The sequence below is a fragment of the Mauremys reevesii genome, linkage group 3 (assembly GCF_016161935.1).
Source record: "Mauremys reevesii isolate NIE-2019 linkage group 3, ASM1616193v1, whole genome shotgun sequence".
NCBI lineage: Eukaryota > Metazoa > Chordata > Testudines > Geoemydidae > Mauremys > Mauremys reevesii.
The window spans coordinates 112,089,872-112,106,908 of record NC_052625.1 but is presented as its reverse complement, the minus strand read 5'-3'; the positions used below and the strand labels follow the sequence as shown (position 1 = coordinate 112,106,908).

Here is a 17,037-nt window from a genome sequence, read left to right as displayed (position 1 = left end):
GGATGGAAGGGAAGGATGGGGGATGGAAGCATGCAGCCAGGAGAGGAGCTCTCCAGAAGGAGTTCTCAAGCCAGGAGGCCAGAGCAGAGCAGCCAGCAGAGAGCAGTTGGCAGAGGAGTTACCGCAGCGGCTTTTTCTTTCTGGGGATTTTTTCTGGAAGAGTGGGTGATGGCTGCATGGGAGCCTATAATGCAGAGCTGCCCATGTGCCTCTAGATGTGGAATAGCTGTTGCATGGGTCTCTCACCTCTATCAAATCTGTGCAGCTTTCAGTCAGCAAAGTTTCATATGCGTGCGCAGCAATATGCTGCCAGAGTTGTTATAGTGAGCCCCACTGTGTCTGTGTCCCTCAGTGGGTGACCTGCCAGTGGTGGGGACCATTTCTGACAGGCACGCACGCACGGGAACAACACAGGCCGCATTGGTCCCGGGGAGCCTCCGCTCCGCCTAGCTCTTCCTCTAGTGAGATAGAGTCCTGTCAAAGTCAAGAAACAAAAAAAAGAGATAAGTCCTGAGAAAAGAGATAAGATAGAGAGATGCATCTGCATCTCCATCCTCAACCCCCCCCTCTAGCACTCCCCTCTGCAACTCCATCCATCCCCTCTCCCCCCCCCCCATCCCCCCCTCCCCCACAAAGACCCCACTCCATCCCTACTCCTTGTGTACCTGTTGTGATGTGGGAAAAAAGTGAGAACTGTGTGAAGTGAACTATGTATGTCACTCTGTGGTGAGATAGTGGATAAATCTGCTGGAATGTATAGTGTTCATGTTGTCTGTGTTGTCAATGACTGTTGAACTACTGTGACCCAGATGTTTCTACTCACAAATTGTTCAAAAAATCAGAAAAAATCAAAAAAAAACAAAAGAGAACAAAAAGAAAAAACTTCAAAACAGAGAGAAAAAAGAGAAAAGAAAAAAAGAAGAAGAAAGAAAAGAAAAAGAAGAATGGAGAGAGAGAGAGAGCGCTAGAAACGCTGTGGCAAAGAGTAGAGAAAAGCGCAGAGCTCCTAGAGAAGCGCTGCAGGCAGCTGCTCCTCTCCAGGCTAGCGCCGCCACTCAGGCCAGGCCCTCCCCCCCAGGCCCCAGCCCCCCCTTGTGCCCCTGCCCCCCCCAGCCCCCCTTCCCCAAGCATCCCCCCAGCATCCTCCAAACCACTTTCCCCAGCTCCAACACCCTGCCACCCACCACCTGCCCTACCCACCACCCCCTCCCCCTGCCACCCCACCCCATACCCACCCACCACCACTGTGCACCCAAGGATTGCATTAAATCAGACCAGACACCTGCATTGCAGTTGAAACTTATGAGTGTGTGCCCACACCTGCCCTCCTGCCCTGCCAACCTTGTGTCACTGTCTTGTCTGTCTGTCTCTTCTTTTGTTCTTTTTTTTCTGTCAATAAAAGTCTTCTTTTTTTTAAAAGTTTTTTTTATATAAACAATTATAGAGAAGAAAAAGAGCACTGCAAATCAAGATTATTATAATATTATTGTATGCAGTTATTAATAAAGCAGTGTAAAAAGTGCAATTCACTCCCTACAAAGCAGCAAGCTTTAGCTGTGCTTTATTCTCTTCTCCTTCCTCTCTTCTCCCTCTGCCTGCTCCTCTCTGCCCCTTCAGCCTCCTGCTCTGCCTCTCTATTAGCCCTGCTCTCTGGCTCAGCCTCCAGAGCCTCACTGAATGGCTCACCATCCTCACCCTGCCCTTCACGAATTTTTCACCCTTCCTTGCCAAATATTATAGGGTACAGCAATTGCCTTATATAACTTCCCACTTTCCCACAACCCATCAGTACATCTCAAGCATCTCTCCAGCAGTCTTCCCCATACAGCTCATTCTGCCTGGCTCAGCACCAGTCCCAGTGTCTCCCCTTCTGCCTTGCTCCTTGTTTGTATTCATCTTCATGGGTTTGGGCAGGCCCTGTATGTCCCAGTGGTGGAGGTCTCAAGGTACAGTGGTGGCATTCCCTTCCTGTCTCTGCAAATCTTCCCTTTCTGGAAAAAAGTCCTGCTGCCTGTCCCTGCATTGTTCAGATCTCCGCACCAGCCTGTGCAACTGTCAATTCAGCCCACTGTGTGTAACCATGCGTATCAGAGATAGCGCCTCCAATACTTACACAATGAGAATACTAGCACACCCTGTGGCCAGAATAGGAATGCCCGTACATATCCCATCCCCTCCCAGTCACCCAACCCAAACCCCATCCCAGTCCACATCACAATGTCTGACCCCCCATCTCTCACGGCCTTTAGCCCTCGGATGCAAATTGCCTTACACACTTGCATCAAAAAGCTTACCACAATCTTTCTTCCACCGTTCCACCTTGGTCCCCACCGCTCCATGACCTGTCTGGCCATGCCAGCTTCCAGACTTCTTCCACACTGGAGTTCACGCGCTTCACCCAGCTCTCTCAGCCCGTGCCTGCTTGCAGCTCAGAGGGCAGTGACAGCTGAAGTTCCACAGTCCCAGCTCAGTTCCATCTGAGTCTCTGCAGCCTGCAGCACACATCTGCATCCACCCCAGGCGATGTGATCCCAGCCACCATGTGGCATTCAGCGGTGCTGCGCTGTTCATCCAGCACTTGAGCGACTTCGGTGTGCTGACCAGCAGAGCCGGCGTGAATCGTCATGCCACGACGCCATCGTCTCATCACCAGATGTCTCTCTGTCACACTGGCTCTGCTTCGGGCTACTCGTGCTGGCACTCATTGGCTCTGGAAAGCAGACAGCACTCCAGCTCAGTCTGCCACTCATCAGCATCGCGATTCACACAGTATCAGACACACAGTCCAGAGCAGTCCACTGACGAAACACATGCTGGGATGTGAGCGTGACGCTGCGCTGAAAGACACAAACAGGACAGAGAGCGGCACCCAAAACACACTTCCTTCCAAAACAATGCTAAGTGCCCCAATGCCCAATGTGACAATCATGCTAGCGTGCCAATGGGGACGAGGTGCTCTGTGGATGGAGCTGCACAATGTGTGTCTCAATGCTGCTGTGCCCAGCCAGTGGCCTCCATGGCCAGCGCTGTAGCTCCATGACCAGCTGCGTAACTCCCCAGCGCTAAGTGTCCAAGTACCCTGGAAGTAGGAGGATTTTGAAAGAAGTATTTTACACAAATCCATTATCTAGTTCTCCCCTGTATGCACCACAGAGTCTCACTGGAAGACTACATCTTGTACACAGATATATACTTCAAGCATTTATCAGAACTGCTTAAGCTTTTCCTTAAATTTTCAAAACACAAGAGCTTGTTTTATCTAAACTCTCATTTACAGCATTCCGAATGTCAAAACCTTACTTTAGTCTAGTATGACTTATTAGTGTGGAGGTAATGATTTAAAGGAAAATTCTGAAAGACACACAGAAGTGTTAGGGCTGGTCTACAATGGCACTTTACAGCACTGCAACTTTCTCACTCACAGGTGTGAAAAAACACCATCCTGAGTGCTACAAATTTCAGCGCTGTAACATGCCAGTATAGGCAGTGCAGCAGCGCTTGTAGCTATGCCCCTCGTGGAGGTGAGTTTTTTTTAAGAGCACTAAGACCTCTGCCACAACCAGCTCTGCCACAACCACACAAGCCATGTTAAAGTGCTGCCGCGGCAGCGCTTTAACATTGCCAGTGTAGACAAGCCATTAGGTTTCCAACTCCTGTTTAAAGCTAATATGAGTTGAGCACTAACTCTCCTCAAAAACCACCCTTAGGGCTTGTCTACACTATGGAGCCTTTGCCAATATAGCTATGCCAGCAGAGTCTGCTAGTAAAGAGACAGCTTAAAACAAAAGGAATTCTTCTGCAGGTACAGCTACACCACCTCCCAGAATGACATTAGTTAACAAAAGCACTCTTCTGTCAGCCTAGTGGCATCAACAGCAGGGTTTTGCCAACATAGCTATTTTGTCTAAGGGGGTGTTTTTTCCCTCCCCCTCACTTCTATCCAACAGAGTTATGTTGGCAAAACTTTGCAGCATAGATTAAGACTTTGTACATAAAGCACATAAGTTTTTTAGATGTAGACCAGGCCCTAGAAAATGGGAAAACTTAAGTTGATGGGTGCGTACTCTTTTTCATAGAGGGGATATCTGTCTGAACACCAATTTGATCCAAGACTGAAGTGATCTCATTCTGAGACTCCTGGAGTGTGTTACATAAGGACAAGAGGTCATGTGGCCCAACAGTTATAGAAAGATGTACTGAATTTCAAGGATGAACTTTCAGGTCTGAAATTAAGTGGCAGATGCTGAAAAACCTCTCGAGGGAGAAAGGCACCTGCTGTTTTGGAGTCCAGAAAAGGTCCAATGAATTTGATAGCCTGACACGAAACTAGATTTGATTTCTTTAAATTGACAATTAGTCCCAACCTAGAGAAAAGATTTAGGAGCATCTGAACTGAGTTTATGACTTGTTTCCAAAGTTCCCCAGATCAACCAAGTATCAGAGGGGTAGCCGTGTTAGTAGTAGTTAGTTAGTTTTCTCTAAGGAAAAGGATAAATGGACACAAATCAGACATTAGGAATGGCAACAAAAAAAAAAAAAAGAACACTTCAACACCTCCCTGGCCACACACACCAGATCTTAGTGGCCATCCAAGCAAAAAAAAAAAAACTAGACCAGAAAGAGAAGAGAAACTGCTGAGCTCCAGTTCATCTGCAAATTTGACACCATCATCTCAGGATTAAAAAAAGACTGTGAATATTACAGAACCACAGTAGAGAGTTTCCCTCCTTTTTTTTTTTTCCCACCCCAACAAACAGAACTGATCCTCCCTGATTGAACTAACCTTGCTATCTCTAGCTTGCTTCTTGCTTCTTGCTATAAATATGCCCTGCTGCTTTCCACCACACACTTATAAGTATAAGAGTGGGTACACACCTGCTCATGCTGCTGCAAAAACGCCTGTTAGTCTATAGGGCCATTTTCTTTTTTTTTGCTTTTCCAGATCAACCAGTTGTCCAGATAAGGATATACATGTATGCCCTGATGACAAATATGGGCAGCAACAACCAATGGACATTTCTTGCAGACTCAGCATCCCCTGAACAGATTGAATGGGAGCACTTGCTTGTCTAGCGAGACAAGAGGAACTTCTTGAGTGCTCAATGAAGCTGTATATGAAAATATACGTCTTTCAAGTCAAGCATATTGAACCAGTCCATATGATCTAGAAAAAGGTATGACGGAAGCGAGGGTTATGTGAAATTTGTTGCAATGAATGTGCGCACTGAGTAATCTGAGGTCAAGAATCTGCGAAAAAGGAAGGTTAGAGACAATCAGGAAATATGGAGAATAAAATCCTCTCTCCATGAACTGGGAAGGAATTACCTCTATTACACCTCATTGCAACACTGAATCTGTTATTGCATTCTATCCTCATGAAAATGGTCCTGAAAAGGGACCGGGAAGAAGGGCGGGACGAGGAATGGTCTGGAACTGTATGGTATAACAATCCTAAATGATCTGAACAATCCACTGGTCTGTGGTTATTCCAAACCAAGTCTCCATTAAAAAAAGAAAAGCAGAGTTGGGGAGGGGGAGGGGGGGGGAGAAGAGAAGAGGAGGCAGGGTAATGGATAAATGTGGCGAGTTCCTCCTCTGGAATCTCGGTGTCTGCCTACTCTGCTTAAAAGGAGGCTCTCTGATTGGAAAAGCAGCCAGAAGTGCAAGATTGACATGTCCATTTAGTGAAAGTTTGGGGTCTACACCACTATCTCTTAAAGCTGGAGTTTAGAGGCCCAAGATTCTTAAAGGCAAGTATCTCATGGGTCCTTTATAGTCTTTAAAGTATCATCTGTTTTGCAGGTCAGAATCTGTTTGGCTCCAAAAAGTTAAGTCCTGTACCAGACTCTGAACCTATTTAGGTAGGCCTGATGTGGTCAGCCAAGAATCTCTCCTTATGATAACAACCGTTTGCCCTTCATTGCAATACATGTTCCTGCATCCACTGCATCAAATGCTGCTTGTAATGAGGCTTTAGCAATTAACAAACCCTCAGAGAATAAGTAAATAAAACTCTCCTCTGAATTGAGGAAAGTTATTTTGAAACTTGTTACTCTGTCCCACTGAATGTAACTATATTTGGCCAACATTGCTTGATAGTTGGAAATTCTGACCTGAAGAGGCAGGAGTAAGTTTAACAAAACCTACCAACCAACCACACAGACACCACAAGTTAGGTGTCCTCCCCCCATTCCCTCACCCCTTTTTGGGGGGGGGGGGGTTCTCTTTTAGTGCAGATCTCCAAGTAATTACTGCTAATGAAAAATCCAACAATGAAGGATTCAGGGTAGTATAAAATACTTGAACCCTTTAGGAGGAACTTTATATTTCTGATCTGCTTGTTTGAAAGTCGCCAACATAGAAGATAGTATCACCTGCAATTCTTTTGCCAGCTTAAGGCTAGCCTCATTAATGGGTATTTATTTTTTGTAGAAAGTTGTAGGATATTAAACAATTTATGATTTTTCGTACACAAGTTCTAAATGAATTTGTAATGTCTCTGCTATCCTGTTTGACAACTCTTGAAAAAGCATACGGTCATAGGCACAGAAGAAGCCACAGCTACATCAGGAGGAGGAGATACCAACTGCCCTTCTGGGGAAACGATCATTCTGAATCTCCTTTTTGTACTGCTTTGTTTCCAAGTTTGGGGATTTCTGAGGATGCTATAGGCAGGCAATGTCTCTGACTACATCCTTAGAGAATGGAGGGAACTGTTGATTTGGATTGTGCCAAGGCATCCAAGTATGGTCAGGACTGATATTCATACAGATAGGACATGACATTCTAAGGTACTACCATCTACAGAGGTAACAGAACCATATGGTGAATTCTCAGCCTGAGTAGCTCTTGAAGATGATTTTTTATGATTCTTTAGTCTCTTATTAGGTATTGAAGAAGGCTCCCTACTAGAGACTCAGTTGAAGAGCAAAGAAAAATTCTGACAGCTGGACTACCTCAGGAGGTGCAATAACTTGCTTAGGAGTGGATAGGACCAGAGTCTCGGAAGCAGGAAGTCGCATAGTAATTTGCATTACAGGTATTCTATCATCTTGTTGTACCAGAGATTTTGGTGAGAAAGAAGCAGGAGAGGTCTGCAGAATAGGGATTTGAACTCTGGAGTAGCTCTGATCTCCTGAGAGGATACAAATGCAACCCCTAGCAGGCAATCCAAGAGAGAAAAAAAGTCCGATCTCTCAGGAGAAGGATTCACATGCACAGGATGACAATACCAAGGAAGAAGCCAAATTCTTCTGAACTGAGATCTTTGGTACCGAATCCCCTGGTGCTGAGCAATTAGTTGAAATATGATGTTCTCACTGCCCAGCTACCATGGTCAAGGGCATTGTTCGTGAGGCACTTGAGGCTGCAAGCAATGGTACCCATGAATCACTGAGTTTCCCTACTGCTGCAGCAGCCATGAAATTGACAAGGGCGCTAGATGACAGTGCTGCAGTGAAATTTACAAGGGTTCCCAGTGAGAGGCCTGCTTCCATGTTGATAAAGACTCCTTTAGAGTCCACTTATCTGACCTCTTCTTAGCAGGTACCAGGGATACTGAATGGCAGTGGGCTGAATGTCCTGAGCATTGTTTTTCCTCCCACAGGCAACAAGGGTTTCTGACTGCTCTATCGAGATCTCGGTCTGTTGTGGCAGACTCTTATGCGATTTATGAAGTCTCTCAATATAATCTCCCTCATCTCTGGAGCACTGAAGGAATGACTAGAACAGGAGGAGACAGAAGTTTCCTGCTCCTTCAAAGCCTTGTGTCTGAAGTTGCTCTTGAGGTCTTTTCCATGAGAAAAAAATTGTCTTGATTCTCTAGCCTTGTGTGTGTGTTTTTAAAAAGCTTTGCAGATCACACACTTCACTGTGAAAGGACTCTTCCTGAGGCAGTATAAACAGTTATGTCTGTCTTCTAGAGGGATCACTCTTCCACAGCACAAATGATCCAAAGCTGGGGAGTGAGGCTGAGGCATATCACAGACAGCCCAGTGAGTTACTGACTACTTACAACCTACTGTATCTTTTTATTTTTCATTCCAATAGGCCAAAAGAAACAAAAGGTGCATATGCAAAACAAAAAAACTATAATAATTAGTTTTAGATTAGCATAGGTTGATCTAAACTAATTAAAAGTGAAGGAGGGACACTGAAAAGTTTTGACTCTCTCACAGGACAGTTTGAAAGAACTGGCTGGCAGTTGGGGGTCACTCCACCCCTTATGCTCTTGGTAGAGGGAGCACAAGAGCCTGAGGGATGCAGGTGCAACCTCTAGCAGGCACTCCAAGAGGGGGGAAAAAAAAGTCCAATCTCTCAGGAGGAGGATTCACATACACAGGAGCTCAAAGAACCTGTAGTTTCTCTCTACCCTTCAGAAACCGTTGCCTACTTTAACCTAAATTTACTCTCAGTCTTTGAACTAAGAACTGCTTGGCTGTCTTTCGAGAATTAAGATTGTGCTACTAAGGAAAAGGGGGACATCCTTTTGCAGGGCAACTGCAGAAGGAAAGCTAAAAGGGACTCTTCAAATAGAAACTGATGCTTCCCCACTTAACCCACCCTTAGCTCTCAACGGGCTCCCAGACAGCTCTATAGATTAAAAACCTATGTTGTTCCCAGATGTTGAATCTTCTGTTTTGGTGTATTCCAATTTATACCCCACAGTCAAATAATTCCAGGGAAACTGCAGCTAAATGTGGCCTCTCAGTCACTTTTTTGCAGCTACTGCAACGTATACTAAAGCAGGCTCCAGATTGCACAACACTAGGGCAAAGTACAAGGAACCAGAAACGATGACAGGCAGTTAACTTCTGGATTCCCAAGTCTGGGCAAGTGTTACTTGACTTAAAATGTGCAGGAAATTCTTTTTTTAAATGTATGTGTTTACCCATAGATAAGGCAGTCATTTCTAAACCTAACTGCTTGACAACACCGGCACTCATCAAAATAAGCAGCATGTTCTTGATATTTTAGCAATAGTTGCTGTGGATGTTGGTGAGGGGAAAGAGGTGATAACTTGCCATAGCTTTGCAATAAAATCGAGTGATGTGGTCATACCAAGCCATGAGAATTTCTGCTTCTGCCTTACCAGATTACTATGCCTTCAGATGTTTAGACCTCTTTGGGGTTTTTCCATTTTAAAAAAGTAGTAAGTTTCTAGACCTCACAGCAGCAGTGACAACCCTTCAAAAAAGTAACCAATGCAGTGACATCAGCCAGAATGTGCAAACAGTCTGAAACAAGAGGGCAAACACCACTGTCATCTATTAATCTGATTGGAGCATCAACTTTAAAATTCCAGTGATGAAATCTTCAGTGTCAATATTATTTATTTAATTAGATATGTTAGTGGATGAATCCAGGTAGGTGGTCAGAGTGAAGCACATTAGGTTGGCAGTTACTGTAGGTTATGAAATGCACAGAAAGAAAAAAAAACAAAAGAAACAGCAGAGCAGACTCACAAAAAAGGGAACACAGAGAAACAAAGGACAGGGGAAAAAAAGAAAGAGGGCAGAGATGCGGGTGACGTAAAGAGAAGCAGATTCTCATTGACTAACACTGAATATGGCAAGTAACTAATAAATAACAGTTACCATTAAGAACTAAGCATATTCTCATCTTGATTTCTGTGCAAGCCTCCAGATATCTGAGGGCATTCCACTGTGCATTTTAGGGTGAATGAAGTCCTGAATTTATGACCCAAATCATGGCCCATACTTACACACAGAATTCAGTCCTCTCCTGTGGAGGAGTTTCACACGTCTGAAGTACAGAACAAAAACCCACAGCATTTTTAGTTTTGTATATGAACTATTGTTATGTTTTCATTCTAGGTACTTGTTATAATTACATTCCACATCTGGGCCCTGGCAGGTTGAGAGGTATGCCTGCTGCCATACCTCACAATGCTAATATTGATTCATCTGCATGCAAGCTGTTTTACTGAATGGCCCAGAACACCCAGACACCAAAGGGGCAGGTCCTCAGTGTAAAACTATCGTAGTATCCAGAGCTAAGATCTTCCCCTGTAAGTTCAGGCTAGAACTTATCAAATGCACATTGCCCGGGACACCCTGGAGAGCATATCTCAGCTATAAAAGAGTGATTGTGGCAAGTTCAGGCTACTGAGGAACTTCAGATAAACCTCAAAGCTGTTCTGAAAACAGACTACAGATGCCAACCACACAACCCAGAACACTTGCTAGCATCAGTTCTTCACCAATCACAGATTAACTCAGACCCAGTCACCTTCTTTGAAAATTCCATGCTGACTTAACTTGCTTCATAGGAGAATCCTCATACAGGTACTTTTTACAAATTCAGCCCCAAATTAGGACAGTTTAATTTCTGTAGTCCAGAGTCATGCCTTACCTACAAGATAGAAGTATTATAAGTTTTGAATATTAAGAAAGTTGAAAATAAAATAGAACAGCCTACTAGGCTAACTTTTCAAAAATAAAAAAAAGTTGGACAGTATTATTTCTGAAACAATCCACACCAAAACACTAGAGTTTCAAAGGTTAGGGTTTGGGAAGATTTCCCCTCCCTCCCCCAACCAACCACACAGCTTCACAGACATGAGATGAGTGACCCAAGAAGAGCACCAAATTTCAACCGCCAATTGATTCTCTTGCCCAATATGCTAGGAGAAAGAAAATGGAAATTCAAGTGTTATGAATAGGTGTCAAGCAACGGAAAAAACTCTCCTTACATAAACACTGAATCAGAAAAATCAAGACAGCAATTTTCAGTAAAATGCCATGCTTTCTAATTTTAAAAGGCTTAGGAGAAAAAGATAATGCTCTCATCTGAGAACTATTCTCCATAAGATCAGAGAAGTCATGGGTCATTTATTGTTAAAGAGTATAGAACTTGCAGACATATTGAACTCGGAGCGCTAAACAACTTTTTTTCTGAAATGGAATATTGAATTGCAACTAGAGAACTGTCATTGCTATATTCCTCATTGGCAAAACCATCCTGTAACTTGAAGAGAAAAAAGAAGTACCTTGGTCTGCAACAAAACATGAGGAAGTGAGACTTTTGAGTCATCTAGTAAACTTTGGTACAGATTTTAGTTGCTTAATGAAACACTCAGCAAAGTCAACTCAAGACTCCACAAAGGATAAAGCAAAACTAACGTGCTTTTGGAATTAGAGGGACACAGATAGCAAATGTGTGCAATGACAGAATTTGCATAATATCCGATGATACTGCAGAATCTCACAAGTTACCTAATTTTGGGAAGACACTGATCAATCTTTTCTCTCCCCTCCCCTTCTTTTGCAGTTCACTCTTGGTGGGACACATTGATTTAGGAACTGTTCATGTTTAGTTAAGAACTCATCTCTCCTCTCCCAACAGTTCGCTTTCCAAAATTTCCACAAGTGCACCAATGCAGCCTCACATTCACATAGTTTACTTCAGGAGCATCAAGAGGATACAAGCCTGGCAATCAGAAGAAGCTCCAACAAAGGGTTCTTCAGTACTTACCACCATTCAACAAGTGGGTTTAGAAGTGGAATCCTCAACAAGCTTTAAATGAAAAGACTATAGCTACCTGTACAAGGTTATGATCAAAATGAAGATGAAGATAAATAATCCTGTTAGCCTAAATGGAAGGGATGTCTACACTGACAATTGAACAACAAAATGTGTGTGTCTTTCAGAGGTGTTTAACCCCCGCCCCCAAAAGACAAAAAAAGTTTTGCTGTGACAAGCGCAGGTGTGAACAGTGTGTTGTCAGCAGGAGAGCTCTGCTGACGACAACGCAAATACCCCTCGTTGGAGGTGGAAGTTTAACAGCGGCTACACTGCATGACTTTTAGCGGCAGAGCTGTAGTGACACAACCATGTTGCTAAAAGCTGTGTAGCTTAGACATAGCCTTAGAAACTCATCTACACACCAGCTCTTATTTTTAACCCTTGAAATCTATAAACAATATTTATTGTTGAACTGAACACGTGCCATGAGAATCCCTATAAGATTCATCTATCAGCAAACAAACAGTACACCCCTCTTCAGTTTTAAAAGTCAGCAACTATAGTCTTCATTAATTCTGAAATGACCCTCCATCTCTCTTATTACTACCATATGAAACACTTTACATGAGGCTGAGAGCTGGACCTGAGAACCAAATATAAACACTGTTTTTCAAAGGAGTCACAAAATAATTTCAATACATACAGAACATATATGACAGAGCCATGGGAAGGAAACGAGGGAGCCAATAAAACCCTCTCTCACAGATGTTAGATGTACACAGATCCTCTGTACCCCAGTTTTGGCATTATGTTTTCTTGCCACTATGACCTGGGCACATTAGTGACAATTAAAGTGAAGAACCACAGACTCTCAGAGGCGCACAAAAAGAACATTAAAAAAGGGGAGGAAGCAGAGTCTCTGCCCCAAACAGACTAAGTTGAGATGAGAACAGGAGTAGTTAGGGAGCAAAATGATGAGGATAAAGACTATATAAACATGCAGTCCTTCAGCAATACATGTGTTTTGAGAGTTAGGGCTTGGCTACACTTGAAAGTTGCAGTGCTGGTGGAGGCTTTCCAGCACTGCAATTAGTAACTGTCCACACCTGCAAGGCACATCCAGCACTGCAACTCCCTGGCTGCAGCGCTGGCTGTACACCTGGTCTGCTTGGGGTATAATGAGTGCAGCGCTGGTGATCCAGCGCTGCTCGTCAAGTGTGGCCACACACCAGTGCTGTTATTGGCCTCCAGGGTATTAGGAGATATCCCAGAATGCTTTTAACTAAATTACTCTTTGTTTTGTTATGCAGCCTCTCTTTGTTTTGTTGTGAACTCGGAGCTCCGCGGCGCTCCAAAGCACAGGGAGCTGCTTATCTAAAAAACAAACACAGCTCCTGTTTGCTGTGATCAATCAAATGAGAAAACCCCCTGCCTGTCTCATTCACAAGGGTTGAGAGTTTGCTTGACGAGGAACAGCGGGGGCAGAGGGGAGAACGGGAGTCCGTTGGATGCAGGCTGTTTGCAGTTAAGAGTTAAGATTAAGGGGTCGGGAACATTTTCTGATTTTGCAATCAGGAAGCTAACATACAGTGTTGGCTCCAAAAATCCACTCTCTCCCCCCCGCTCCCTGTCACACTACACACCACCCCACCCCCCTCTTTTGAAAAGCACGTTGCTGCCACTTGAACGCTGGGATAGCTGCCCATAATGCACTGCTCCCAACAGCGCTGCAAATGTGGCCACACTGCAGCGCTGGTAGCTGTCAGTGTGGCCACACACCAGCACTGTCCCTACACAGCTGCACAACCGGCGCTGTAACTCCCAGCGCTGCAACTTTCAAGTGTAGCCAAGCCCTTACAGTTTGGCTTTGTTTTTTAATTTTGTAGGACTGAAGATCAGAAGTCAACTTGAAATGTGTTTGATTGTGAGAGAAGAAAAACTATGACACGGTACCACTTGGTCAATGATAGCCAAAGAAACTGGGAAATCTAGTCAATATAAAAACTGACTACACAGTAAGCTTGTGACTTTAGCAAGCATGTGAATTTGGGTCTCCAGAGGCAAAAGGCTAGAGAAAATCCACACTGTGCTATTCAGCACTCATTATTGCATGTTTAACGGTCTCATACCAACATTAACATGCTTTCGTGCTACTGAATATTTCAGTGGGACAGAAGGGAAAAAGAGAAAATGTAGGGAGAGCAGCATTTCAAATATTTCTAATATATTAAAGAAACCTGGGGAATCATTATCCCAGTACCATTCTGTTGGCAGCACCAATACCACATTACAAAGCTCTGAAGTGACTCAACAGAAGTTTTCCAGCATAAATAGAAATTGGTTACCAAACAAGACTTTTCATTCTGAGATTCCTTCAGACCTTCATGGTGAGCCCTGCCTTCTCACCGGCACTCTCTCCGATTTCTCTCCAGCAGCAATTCCTCACAGTAAGGAGAGGGGGGAAACAGAGGTGGAATTAATTTGTTGGTAGTGCTCCTGCACCATCTCACACACACAGAGCATGTATTATAGATAACTATCTGAAGTGTGGTGAAAAATCTATTGGATTAAACACAGAGGTCAGTCTCCTGTGCATGCCCATTTAAAAAAAAAAAAATCCCATGGCCCTACTCAGATTTCCTTTGCTGACCCTTGAGCCAAAAATTTCTCTTCCTCCAAAAGAAGTGTAAAATGTTTAGCACGGTTGTCCAATTGGCTGTAATCTGAGCAACACTAGAGATAGTTTCCAATGCATGATACTTTGCATGCACATGTTCTTATAGACGCAATATAGAAAGCACTGTGGGTTCCTGAAGGCTGAAAACATACAACTCATGCATGCAGTATTCTGAAATGTCTCAAACAAATTTCCAATGCATTTCAATTTTTGTTGAAGAGTTTCTGCCACACATCTGCTCATAGCATTTTCTTACATTTCCAACTCAAATACGATTTAGGTTGCTTTAATTCATAGTTGCTTCATTTACAGGATGAGAAAAGGGAAATGAAGTACAAATCAAATCTCCCTTTTTCTTCAAACTGTCTGAGGAAGAAAAACAGCTTATTACAGTAAATTAGCTGCATTATCTAAAACTCCTGTAATGCCACTCTTTTAAATAAAAATTACATTTTTTCTGACCAAGATAATCACCCCACTACTGCATTCACAATTCAAAAACTGATATAGAATTTGTAAAAAAATAAATTATGTTTATCATATTTTGAAACCTAGCTACATAACCACTTCAGCATTCAGTCTTTATATTCTTGGAATAAGACAGAACATTTATTGTAATAGCCTTCAAGGTACAATCTGCCATAAAGAAGTATTTTTTCTTATTTTTGCCTACCATTTGATATGTGCCCAAGCTATTTATTTTTAATAACTAACTGCAAGAAATTCTGGCAAATTAAAAAAACTGGGAATGAGTGCAGTGAGGCAAAAGTATGAAGAAAGATTTATACATGCAAGTTAATACTAAACTTTTATAATGCATTTGTGTAAATATTTAAGTCAACAGTTACTGCAGCTGAGCAACCTTGTAAAGGGTGTTCTATCATTTCTTTACTGTGCTTTATAAACAGAGTTAAAATGTTTAAAACGGCTTACGCAAATAAGAGGAAATAAAACTATCTACAGGAAACAAGACAGCAGCTTATTGATCATAGATGGTTAGGTTGACTCAAATGTCTGGCGCAGCACATAGCCACAATACTGTAGAGTATGAGCCAAAGGTTAGAATGCAAACCCTCTTTGTTTCCTGCAGGGAGGCATTTTTTTATGCTTCATAACATTATTCAGAAAGTATCTGCTTGCCAGCCTTGAAATTTTCCTTGAACATCTCACATATAACATGAAACCAGGAGAACAGGACCAAAAACCATTATCTGTGATTAGAAACAGGGAAGCAATGCGTTTGCATTTACAAGATTATAATATATAAATTTATATATCTATTTTATAGATAAAAATAATTAAAATTTTGCCACACACTAATATTCTTTCATTTCCCCCCTCATTTGCTAAGTAAATTTGGACACAAAATGTTTACCTCTGATAGCATAGTATAAAATTAGATACAAGAATAACCACTTGTGGTGGTGTTTTTTTGTTTTTTTTCCCTTCAACAGTGATTGTAATGGATTTCTAATGGTTAGTTTACAGGCAGTGTGATGGAACCTAGATAAATCAAGAGACATGCTTTCCCCCCCCCCACCACCCCAAATCCAGAATTTAATATATTTTATAATCCTCAAAAGAAGTAGCTAGGAAATTAGGCTTTTCCCCAGTTATATTATAGTAGTCTAGATTCAGGGATGTGCTTTTCCCTGTCAGACGGGGAAAACGAACAAATAAAAGCAAGAGTTGCTGTGAGATAATTCCCTATTACACAGAGTTTGCCAGCTCTCATTCCTCCTTGTGAGGAGCTTGCTGCCTCCTCACAAATTGAATTCTTGTAACACTAAAACAGTGTTGTCTAGGAAGTCTTTTACATGGTATTCTCCTTCCACTACAAACAAAAACCAAAAAGCACAGTTAGAATGTCTAGGATTGCACAACAGAACTTGAGGAAAGGTATTCTCTTACCTGATTGTTTTGAGGAATCAGTCTTCTATAGGCAAATGGACTTCAGTAACTATACCAAAAAGCAAAGCAGACAACTACTTAGAAGCAGTAGAACACATAATTCAAAAAAGAAGCTACATCCAAGTAACTGTACCATACTAGAAATCCAGGTAGAAAAATACCAAGGCGCTCTCAGTTGAAAAGGAGGAAGGCCTTTCAATTAAAAAAGCACTAATTGCTAAAAACTCAAGCAGAGTTTTTGCATAGCAACCAATTCTTTAGGGCTATCAGCACCAAAGATAATTTTATCATATGACCAACCACGTCCTCTTGATAAATAAATGCTGCCTATCAAATTGCTTTTCCAGCGCAGAAACTGAGGTCAGTAGAAATAGCTCCTCATTTAGAGGAAAGAGTGACCTGGAAAGAGAGAAACAAACACAAAGCATCTTCCTTTTGACTACTGAGTAAAAGGAAGAAGAAACACTTTCAAAAAAGGAAGTTTTGAGATGTTAAGATAAGGGAAACAAATACACATGCTAGAGGTTTCCCAAACAAGTTACTCCCAGATAGCCAAGCCACAGAGACTCCCATACACAGCATCTCATACCCTCTGGGATTTCACTTCATTCTTCAACCCAGACCAAAACAAAACTGAAAATCAGCCTAGCATGACCTTTTTCCATTAGTACCATATGATCTAAACATCAAGGGCGGGGAGGGGAGAACATGTATTTCCAGGCTTCTAAACTCCAATGCAGTTCAAAAGAAAGAGGACTGAAAATGACATACAATAGCTTAGGCTACTAAGATTACTGCAACCACCAAAAATACTAGAACAATCTTCATAATGTTCTCTGTTGTGCAAATATTATAGACTTATAGAAAGAGACCTTCTAAAAATGTATTAGTGGCATGCGAAACCATAAATTAGAGTGAATAAATGAAGACTCGGCACACCACTTCTGAAAGGTTGCCATCCC

The 17,037-nt window shown here is 42.6% G+C and overlaps 1 protein-coding gene across 18 annotated transcripts in view; it reads right to left on the bottom strand.

Annotated features, from left to right (window-relative positions):
• Positions 1-17,037, bottom strand: part of EPB41L2 (erythrocyte membrane protein band 4.1 like 2) — a 270,772-nt gene that overhangs the window by 232,772 nt on the left and 20,963 nt on the right. For 17 of the 18 annotated variants that reach the window (XM_039530136.1, XM_039530131.1, XM_039530132.1 and 14 more), the window contains exon 2: positions 16,076-16,124. The exons of the other annotated variant lie outside the window; for it this stretch is intronic. The gene's annotated coding sequence lies outside the window, so the exon portion shown is untranslated. The remainder of the gene's footprint in view (positions 1-16,075; positions 16,125-17,037) is intronic. 18 annotated transcript variants of the gene reach the window in all.